The following is a 9020-nucleotide window of genomic DNA, read 5'->3' on the forward strand; positions in this document are numbered from 1 at the left end:
TGGCAGCAGTAGTGGTGCTGGGGGAGGTGGCACCTCAGGTCCCAGCATGGAGCCAGTTCTTCCCAGGCTGCCTCCCGCTTCCTCCACAATGAGCAGGGCTGCAGTGGCACCAAGAGTCCCTCTCCTTCTCCATCACCACCCACTGAGGTGGTGATGACTTCTCCCTCCTCCTCTCCAGCACCCCATGTAGGAGAGAAGACCATCCATGTAGAAGACAGTGCCTCACACTAGTCTGTGAAGTTTCAACTGCTGCAGGACTGCATGTGAGGTTAGTAAGTCTCTTTTGCACAGCCCTTCAGTGAGCATTACTTTGGACCCTGCTCCTGACGTTTTCCAAGACTCTCTGCTGTAGGTCATGATTACCCCCTACAAGCCAACTTGTCTCAATATAAATCCTCTAGTTCCTTTGGCAGATGTTCCCTCCATGTTTTGAGATACATGTGAAGGCAAAGCAGCAGTACTGGAAGCATTGCTGGCTTTAATCCTGACTGGTCATAAACCACAAGGTCTTAAAATACAAATGTGTTGTCGGAGAAAAAACAGGGCTTTTATGGAAAGAGGAACAGTGTGAAAGCCATGGACTCTGCAATGCTGAGCTTCAGGGAAGTTGTGGGTGCTGGAGCTGGACCATCTTGGTATGGAGTGTGAATCTGAAAAACAGCCATGGAGATGGATGCCAAAGGATATTCCCAGAGAGGATGTGAAGAAGTCAGCCTGTCAAATCTAAAAAATAACAAGTCACTCTCAGCAGATTTCTTGGTTGTATCTCTCTTGCTCTGTATTTTCACAAAGCTAAACTCATGCCAGCACCATTCCTCATAGATCTTTGCTCTTCTGAAGCTGGGAGGAACATAGGGAAGGGTGGCTTTGCCCCTGCTGTACTTGTTGGATCCAGGATGACAAAAATGACCTTGTCATTTCAGTGCTACATTTTTAAGTTTCCTGTTAGTCTTACAATTTTCTTACTGTACAATATGATCTACAAATTTTCTTTGAAAAGCCTAAGAGGAGGAACTTCTAGAAGATTCCTCATACTTGCTTACCACAGCAATGTTATTTTATGTGTCAACCCTGTATTTTGTGGTCACAGGGAATGCCAGGTTGGAGGAATTGAACGGGGGACAGCTGCTGGCTGCCTCCATAGGGAAACTGTTCTGAACACATGTGGTCCATCTGCTGGGGGCCAGAACAAGCATCGGTTTTTGGATCTTCCATTAAATCCTTTGGCACTCAAGCCAGAGTGGAACATCTGCTGTCCATGAAGTGTGGTCTCAACCAAAGCCATGCAGACTAATGGAAAGAAACCTCAGCTCTTCCCTGAGGAAGAGGAAATGTGGAAGTGATCATGTCTGAAACAATGTATTGTGATACCTGCAATCCCTAATGAACCTCATGTTATTAAAAATAGAGGATGTTGTGTAAGACCTTGTGCCACTGGTGGCAATGCTCAGCTGCTTGTGGCTCTGTGACACAGCAGAGGAAAGATGAAACATGAAACATACATATATTTATATAAACAAAAGAATTAAAGTTACTGGGTGAGCCTACAGGAGTTCCCTCAGCCCTACGCCATCCACAGCTGACTTCAACAGAGCTGGAACCCCACTGATGGCCCCTACCCCAATTCCCCCTGCTCCGGAAGTTCAGGACCTAGTCCAGGTCTTTGCCTGAAGGTCCGTGAAAAGACCAAATGGTTCAGAGTGAAATGGTTAACCATAAAACAAGTAATGCCTTTCTGAAGGCTCTCAGCACAAGGGCCAGAACAGCACAGTATTCACACACCTCAGCAGCCAGGTTGCTTTTGGCTTCAGTAAGTGAAAGAGCTGGGTAGGCAAAGGTGGGTAAAATTTGAGAGTTGTAAGCCAAAAGCTTGTTTTGGGCCTTGAACACTTCTGTGGGACTTGGTAGTCCTAACAAGAAATCCAACCCCATGCCTCTTCTCCTTGTGCATGTCCACCCAGGCTGGATGTTATTCAGACCGGAGATTCTTTCCACATGAGGTGCACCCTCTCCCTGTCATCCTTTGCAAGAAACAGTCCCTCAATACCTCTGCACCTGCCCGACACAAGGGAACAAACTTCCCACCTCTGTGGCTGCAGAACGAGACCATTGGTAGAATGGTCTACCATTCTAGGGAAGGACCTAGGGAAAGGGAAGGACCTCCTCTGCCCCTGAACCACTGGGTCTTGTGATTCCTATCAGCTTTACTGTTCCCTTCTCTCCTGTGTAAGCACTGAACCCCACTGTCAATCTCTCCTTTGACAAATAAAATAAAAAGCTAAATTAAAGTTACATTTCTCAGAAGACACCATAGACAGGGAAGAAGCACAGATCTATGAGATTCAGCAAACAAGGCTAAACCAAAACACCCCTGGGAGCATAAATATAAACCTGCTGGGGGGGGTCACTAAACTAATGGAGAGCATAAAAATAAATTCCTTGGGGATAGATGAGAGGATATCAAGCTATGGTGTACAAAACAAAACAAACAAACAAAAAAATAAGGTGGTTTATTGCTTTTATATATAGAAGCACCCAGAGGGAGTCCAAAGGTAACAGCTGGGGCTGTTCCAAATACAGCTGAAAACAAATCACAGCCATTTTAGCCTCACACCCAGCAGTCTCTCCACTCTGTCCTGTGCTGTGCAGACAGGTGAGTGTCTGCATCACCTCCCTGTGACTCTCCTGTTCTGCTGTGCTGGAGCCTGGGGCCACCCAAGCTGGCAGCAGCCACGAGGCACCCCAGTGCCTGCAGCATCCATCCAGGAAGGAAAGAGAAACCCAAGAGGCTGTGCTGCCACGAGGTGAGGCCAAGTGCTGCTCACAGAACGTGGCTGCTCTCGCCTCAGCCCTTTAGAAAGCTGGCCCTGAGCCTGAGGCAGAGAACACAACCCCTGAGCTGCTTGCCAGCCTGGCAATGGAGAACATGTCTGAAGAAGCTGTGTTTAGAAAACGCTGTTTGAGAAGCACAGCAGCTTGTAAAAGAAAATGCTGGAGGGGAAATAAAACCTACAACCCCTACTGCTTTGCAGAAATGTCCCACGGACAGCTTGGCAGCACTGCAGTGTCAGTAACTTCTATGACACCCATTAACAAGGATCCCAAAAGTGAGGTCTCTGACATTCAATAGTTTACCCTGTTTCTATGTTTCTCAGGTCTAGTGAGGCCACATCTGGAGTGCCAGGTCTAGTTTGTGGCTCCCCAGTACAGGAGGGGCATGGACCTAGTGAAGTGAGTGCAGGGAAGTAGAATGGATTTGGGGAACTGTTGTGTGAGCAGAGAGCAAGAGGTGAGACTGCCCAGCCTGGAGAAGAGAAGGCTCAGGGGATCTCAGAGCCATGGGCACAAACTGAAATACAAGAAATTCTGCTTAAAGAGAATCCTTTTTCTCTCTGAGGGTAGTCAGACCCTGGCACAAGTTGCTGAGAGAAGCTGTGGAGCCTTTATCCTTGGAGATACTCAAAGCCTGACTGGATATGTGGCCCTGGCCAATGGGACCTTGCTCTGAGCAGGAGGTGCAATCTGGTGATCTCCAGAGGTCTCTATTAACTTCTGTGCAAACACAGCCACTGAGCAAGGGATCTTACCGACATAACTTACTCCTCTTCTACAGTCACAGGAGAAAGACAGGCATTTCAGGAGCAGATAGCTGACCTCAGACACCTGATGGACGAGCTGTCATGTAAACGCCTTCCTACAGCAAAAGGTTAGCAAGAAAGTCAATTAAATAATCCCTTGTGGGAAGTGATTTCTACACTGTAGTGTTGCCAGAGCTTTAGATACGAACTAGGTCTTGCTGCTCTGCCAAGTTGATCAGCAGACAAGAGCTGAAACTTCATTTAGTTATTCAACCAGAATAACTAAATGAAGCAAACTCCACCAAATCACCAAAAAGAAACAGAAATATTTTTTTAAATATTAAATGTCCAATCCAAACACTCAGTTCAGGAGTGCATAGATGAAGATGTGAATCAGATCAACTGCAGTGAAAGATTTGCTTTACTGTTAGAGCAGGACAGTCCAAGAGCAGCATGAGTTACATCTGGATGCATATGCAATGTGAACATTGCTCTGTCACTGGGAAGGCTTTGATCCAAAGCCCCTGAGTGTCAAGCCATGCTGACATGGGGGATCCAGACCCCGGGAGATGGGCAGTGGCACAGGTCCCACCTGCCCGAGCACCAACACACAGGTGCTGCAACACACCTTTATCAAGGTAGCTCTCACACTTTGTTTTACAATACATCAGAGCAGAAAGCCAAACCCACAAGTGACCTTAAAACAGTCACATTTCAGGAAACACTCCAGGAATTGCACTGATTATAAACAGTGTTAAACAATTGGTTCCATTGAAGAGTGAGAACTTGGAGGAGCTGTGTGGGTGGGGTGCTGTGTACCTACAGCGAGAGACTGACAAGTTTTATACCCAGCCTGAAAAATGAATTTGCTTTCAAAAAAGAAGAACAGTTAGTGGGGTTTGTTCCTAAATTAAAATGTATGCACCAAAAAAGAATGCAAACACAGCAAGTAGTTGTAGTATATCTCTGGAGAAAGGTAAACACTCCTGAAAGCACAGTATTAGGGAAAAACAACCTTACAGATAAAATACAGAGAGCTTGAAAACAGACAGAAATCATCATTAACTTTGCCTTCTTTTAAACATTCAGAGGAATTGTTTGCCAGCCTATATGAGTAGCCTATTTTTAAGCCTGCTGAAACTACAGACATGGGTAGTGTTCACAGCCAGATACAAAACCACCTCATGACTTTGATCAGGTGATAAATGTCCATTAAAGAAGGAGAGCAGACAGCCCTGAAGGCCACACTGCAGTGAGCAAAGCAAATATTCAGCTTTTGATTTGTGTGCTAATGAGGGAGCTGGGATGACCCTGGAGGTCCCTAGAAAATCTTGGTCTTGAGTCTCAGGAACTGGCTGCTTCAGGTGAGGAAGAGCTCAGTAGTGAGATGCTGCCTTGTGGTCAACATCCTCTCACCTTCCCTGCAGGGCAAATGACACCACTCCTTTCCTGCTTGAGATGTCAATTACTTCATGTACTGCCACTTCATTCAGCACTGAAGCAGCTTTGTGGCTGTTCTTTGGCAAAATCTGAGGACCTTGCAGTAGCAAACTTCACACATCAGCTTTGCTGTATTCCAGGCAGGTTCAGGTGAGGCTAGAGTAAGAAATATATTGTAGACAGAGGTGTATAAGTATTTCACACCAACATTGAGAGAACATTCACCAAAAGAAATCGGTTTCTGGAGACCTCTGTCTTGAATTTTGTTGATTGTGAGCGTGGGGAGAAAGGCAGACAAGACATGAAAATACTACAGTAGGAAAAGAAAGGAGTGTGATGACAAAAATCCATCTTTCAGTGGTGTTTGGAGCAGATTCATCGATGCATGGTTCAACCTCTGGAGCCTGAGCTGTCTTAGGTCCAGAAGTGCTACTTTCCCAGCCATAAGCTGGGCACAGATTCCCCACAAGCTGTATTGGGAAGCACTTATACAGAAATTCATCGACTCCTTTCAGCTGAAGCTGTATTCTTGTCCTTTAACCAAATGGGTGACCATAAAAAAAACCTAAGAACGTGAGAGTTTGACCTGCAGAACTGACCAGGCAAATGCATAAAATTTCAGAATACCTAGGTATATAGTCAGTTGCCCATTTTCCTAAGATGTTTGATTATCAAGGAAAAATACTGTCTTCTGAGGTATTAGACACATACTTGAACCCATATGCCCTGTTGGGCTGGTTTAAGATACTTAGAAATTTGTTCTTCAATAACCCAGAGAACGGAAATTAGAGAGGAAGATCTAATTGCTTGCTTTTTTTTTTTTATTACTTTGAAAGATTAACCTATAAAATGTTCACCAAACAATCATACTAGAATATTTTATTAGGCCTTTGGTTACTTTTTAGGGTTTGCCTCTTGTTAAATAAACTCTCATTGACTTAAGGAAACCATGGGAAAACCTATTAACTGTTTATAAGCTTTTGAAGCATTGAGCTGTGAAAGGAATTAACAAGTATCTAAACAGGTTTGATTTGGCAGAATGTAGAACAGTTTTCATTTACTATGCAAATGTGAAATCTAAAAATATTCAAGCTGTTGATCTAGCATCTTACTAAAATAATAATTCTTACACAAAAACATTTATCACTGCATTTTTCTTTAAAGCCCTCATTTCTGAGGATATCAGGAGCAGGGATAGTTTTCCAGTAGTAGCCTAATTGATAGTTTCTGCCTCACGAGAAGCTGCCAGTGGATGTCCAGGTCTTCAAAGTTGAAAACTTCAGGCTGTCATGGCCACAGTGCACATGCAGAATTTAGTATGAGCTAAACTCTACTTAGCAGCCTAAACTGTAGAGCAGTAGAGGTTTTTGTTTTCCCTTTGAAATTAACCCTGTATTACAAAACAACACCTCTGTGCATTTGTTCCTGGCTTACTTTTTCCAGAAGCCAGCAATTAAATAAAGGTACCATTCTGAGAGGAAAAACACACCACTAGTTTACTTCTCCTTTATTTTAAAAAACCACACAGCACCTTTTAAATAAAAAAACATTTGCAATAATGAATTTGAAGCAGATGCTAAAACAATTTGGCTTAAGATCCTGCAGTTCATACTCCTGAGACCAAGTGATGAATCTCATTTAAGAACAGTTTATCCTGTGCAGAAAACTAGATTTACAGATGTAATTAGCAGCTGCTTTGCCACCATTAATCTCATGTATGAAGGGAAGTGTCCATATGGCCTCTGTCTGCCATTTTTAACCCTTAAGGTAAAGACCAATATGGGATATTTTCCCCATCATGGCAAGTGGCAAAGGTGGTATCACCTTCAGGCAAAACCATTCCCAGGGTTCCTGAGGAACACCCAAGCCTGTCCCCATTTAATTTGAGGTGAAAGGGAAGTTCCCCCTCACCTCTCTCCGTATCTACCCAAACCAACCCACCAGAGGATGCAGCCTCCAAAAGAAATGGCAACCAACAAGAGCAACCAACAACTAAAATAAAAATACAATTTAAAATAATTTAATAAAATCAATTTAATAAATTAATTATCAAAGGAAAGGAAGTATTAAATACATGCAATTTGAAATGAAAAATAAGCTTTATTTCAATTTAAAAAAATTAATAAACAAAAATGGGAGCACATACTTTACATGAAACATTTAGTTGGTTCTAAATAACACTTTCTCAAATCAAATAAACTCTAGTTAGAAAAAAATAAAATAGTTCTGTTGCAAAGATGACAGGATACTGCCAAAACATTTTATCTCATTTTCTTCTGAGAAAGCCCTTTTCAGAAAGTGAGGTCATTTTTTCTAGCCTAATATCTAAAAATAGTGCTGTGTGGTGAGCAAGTGCTGCTCTGTTGAAGTATCTTTGACAGGATGCATCATGGCAGTCTTTCTACAGCTGTGACTGCAGCAGTTGTACCAGGACAAATGCACATATCTGTAATACAAAATGCACTCATAAATGGAGCAAGGAACAAAGCAGTTCTTTGGGTCTTTGAAGATCCATCTTGCCCAGAAGCATAAAGCCTGGTTTGTGTGTGGCAGTGTAGCAATTCTTTAAGACAAGAAATGGATACAGCCCAAACCACAAAAACCACCTTTTATGTGTTAAGTGTTGCTAATTGAAACAATTTGTCATGCTTCATTTATGTCAAAGAAACTTCTGGCATGTTGTTTCAAAGTCTTTGTAAAAGGACTGTTCCTTCCTCCAGGCTGGATCAGTTCTTCACACCACAATTCCTCACTTTTAAAGATCACTAAATTGGATGTAGAAAGATACTTATACTCAAGAAATATATTCTCCACTTTTTGTTTCCAGCTTAAAAGTTTTTGGGGAGGCAGATTTGCTCCCACCTTTGTGTATATCAGTCTGCAGTTAGATGCTGGCTGGTGAAGATGTGCCTATGAATGAGTGATATCCATCTGGTGTTTAGCTTTCTCCTTCCTCCCCGCAAAACATTCAAAGACTTAAATGTTTTCTCTGTCACACTCACAGGTATCCCAGCATAGTTTCTTCAGAGTAACATGATTTTGTCCCCCCCAGGGTCAAGGAGTTGAAGTCTGTTCATCTGTTGTCGAAAATAAAAACTACTTTCTTATTTCTTACTGGTGCTCTACAAATTTTGCTGTAATGCAACAAAATAGCAACTTGGCTTTTGATCTGTCTGGAAATGTAACTAGACTATTCAGAAACAAGCTTAAAAATAAACCAATTACTGAGTATTTTGATAGCTCAAGATTGTCCAAACCTTACAAATTCCAAGCCCAAGAAGCAAGAGGTATCTTTTCAGCTTTGTTGGTTTGGGCAACAAAACTCTGAGCTTCTCTTTGCTCTTCAAAAGCAAATTACATTTGGGCCAGGAGTTCTGCAACTGCTGTCCTCCTATGGACACCCACTTTAAATTAACAGCTAATTAGACTTAGAAATTTTCATTTTTAGATAAAGACCACTGCCAGGGAATTACTCCAGGATGGCACAATTGCAGTAAAAATGCAAATGATAAGCACTTTTGCATCTACATTTGTATGAAGTGGCAGTTTTGGAGAAGGTCTAGGGACTGGATGATCCTTGCCACATTTCCCAAGCCTTCCAAGAGGAGATCTCATTAAGTCTAGGATCCATCCCCAGCAATTACTGGGATCCTCAGTAGTATGGATTTCAAACATCATTTTCTATGTGCGTTAAACTTGCTCCAAAATAAATAAATTCATAAATAATAAAAATCCCCAAAAGAGCAATCAGAATGTACTGATTCCATGAGCTTGTATTTAGAACAAAATGGGCATCATACATTTCCATAAGGGTCCCTGCTGGGCTGAAGGACTGTTCATAAAATGTGCTATTATCCCCGAAAATAATTTAATTTTGAATTCAATTTTAAGTGTCAGTTGGACATAAATAAATTACAAACATCTCAACCCCACTGAGAAGCCACTGAACTGTTTATTTTTATATGAAATGTACAAATATTTTACAACCCTTCTCCTCAATGA

This window comes from Vidua macroura, chromosome 1 (genome assembly GCF_024509145.1).
Source record: "Vidua macroura isolate BioBank_ID:100142 chromosome 1, ASM2450914v1, whole genome shotgun sequence".
In the NCBI taxonomy this organism is placed as follows: Eukaryota; Metazoa; Chordata; class Aves; order Passeriformes; family Viduidae; genus Vidua; species Vidua macroura.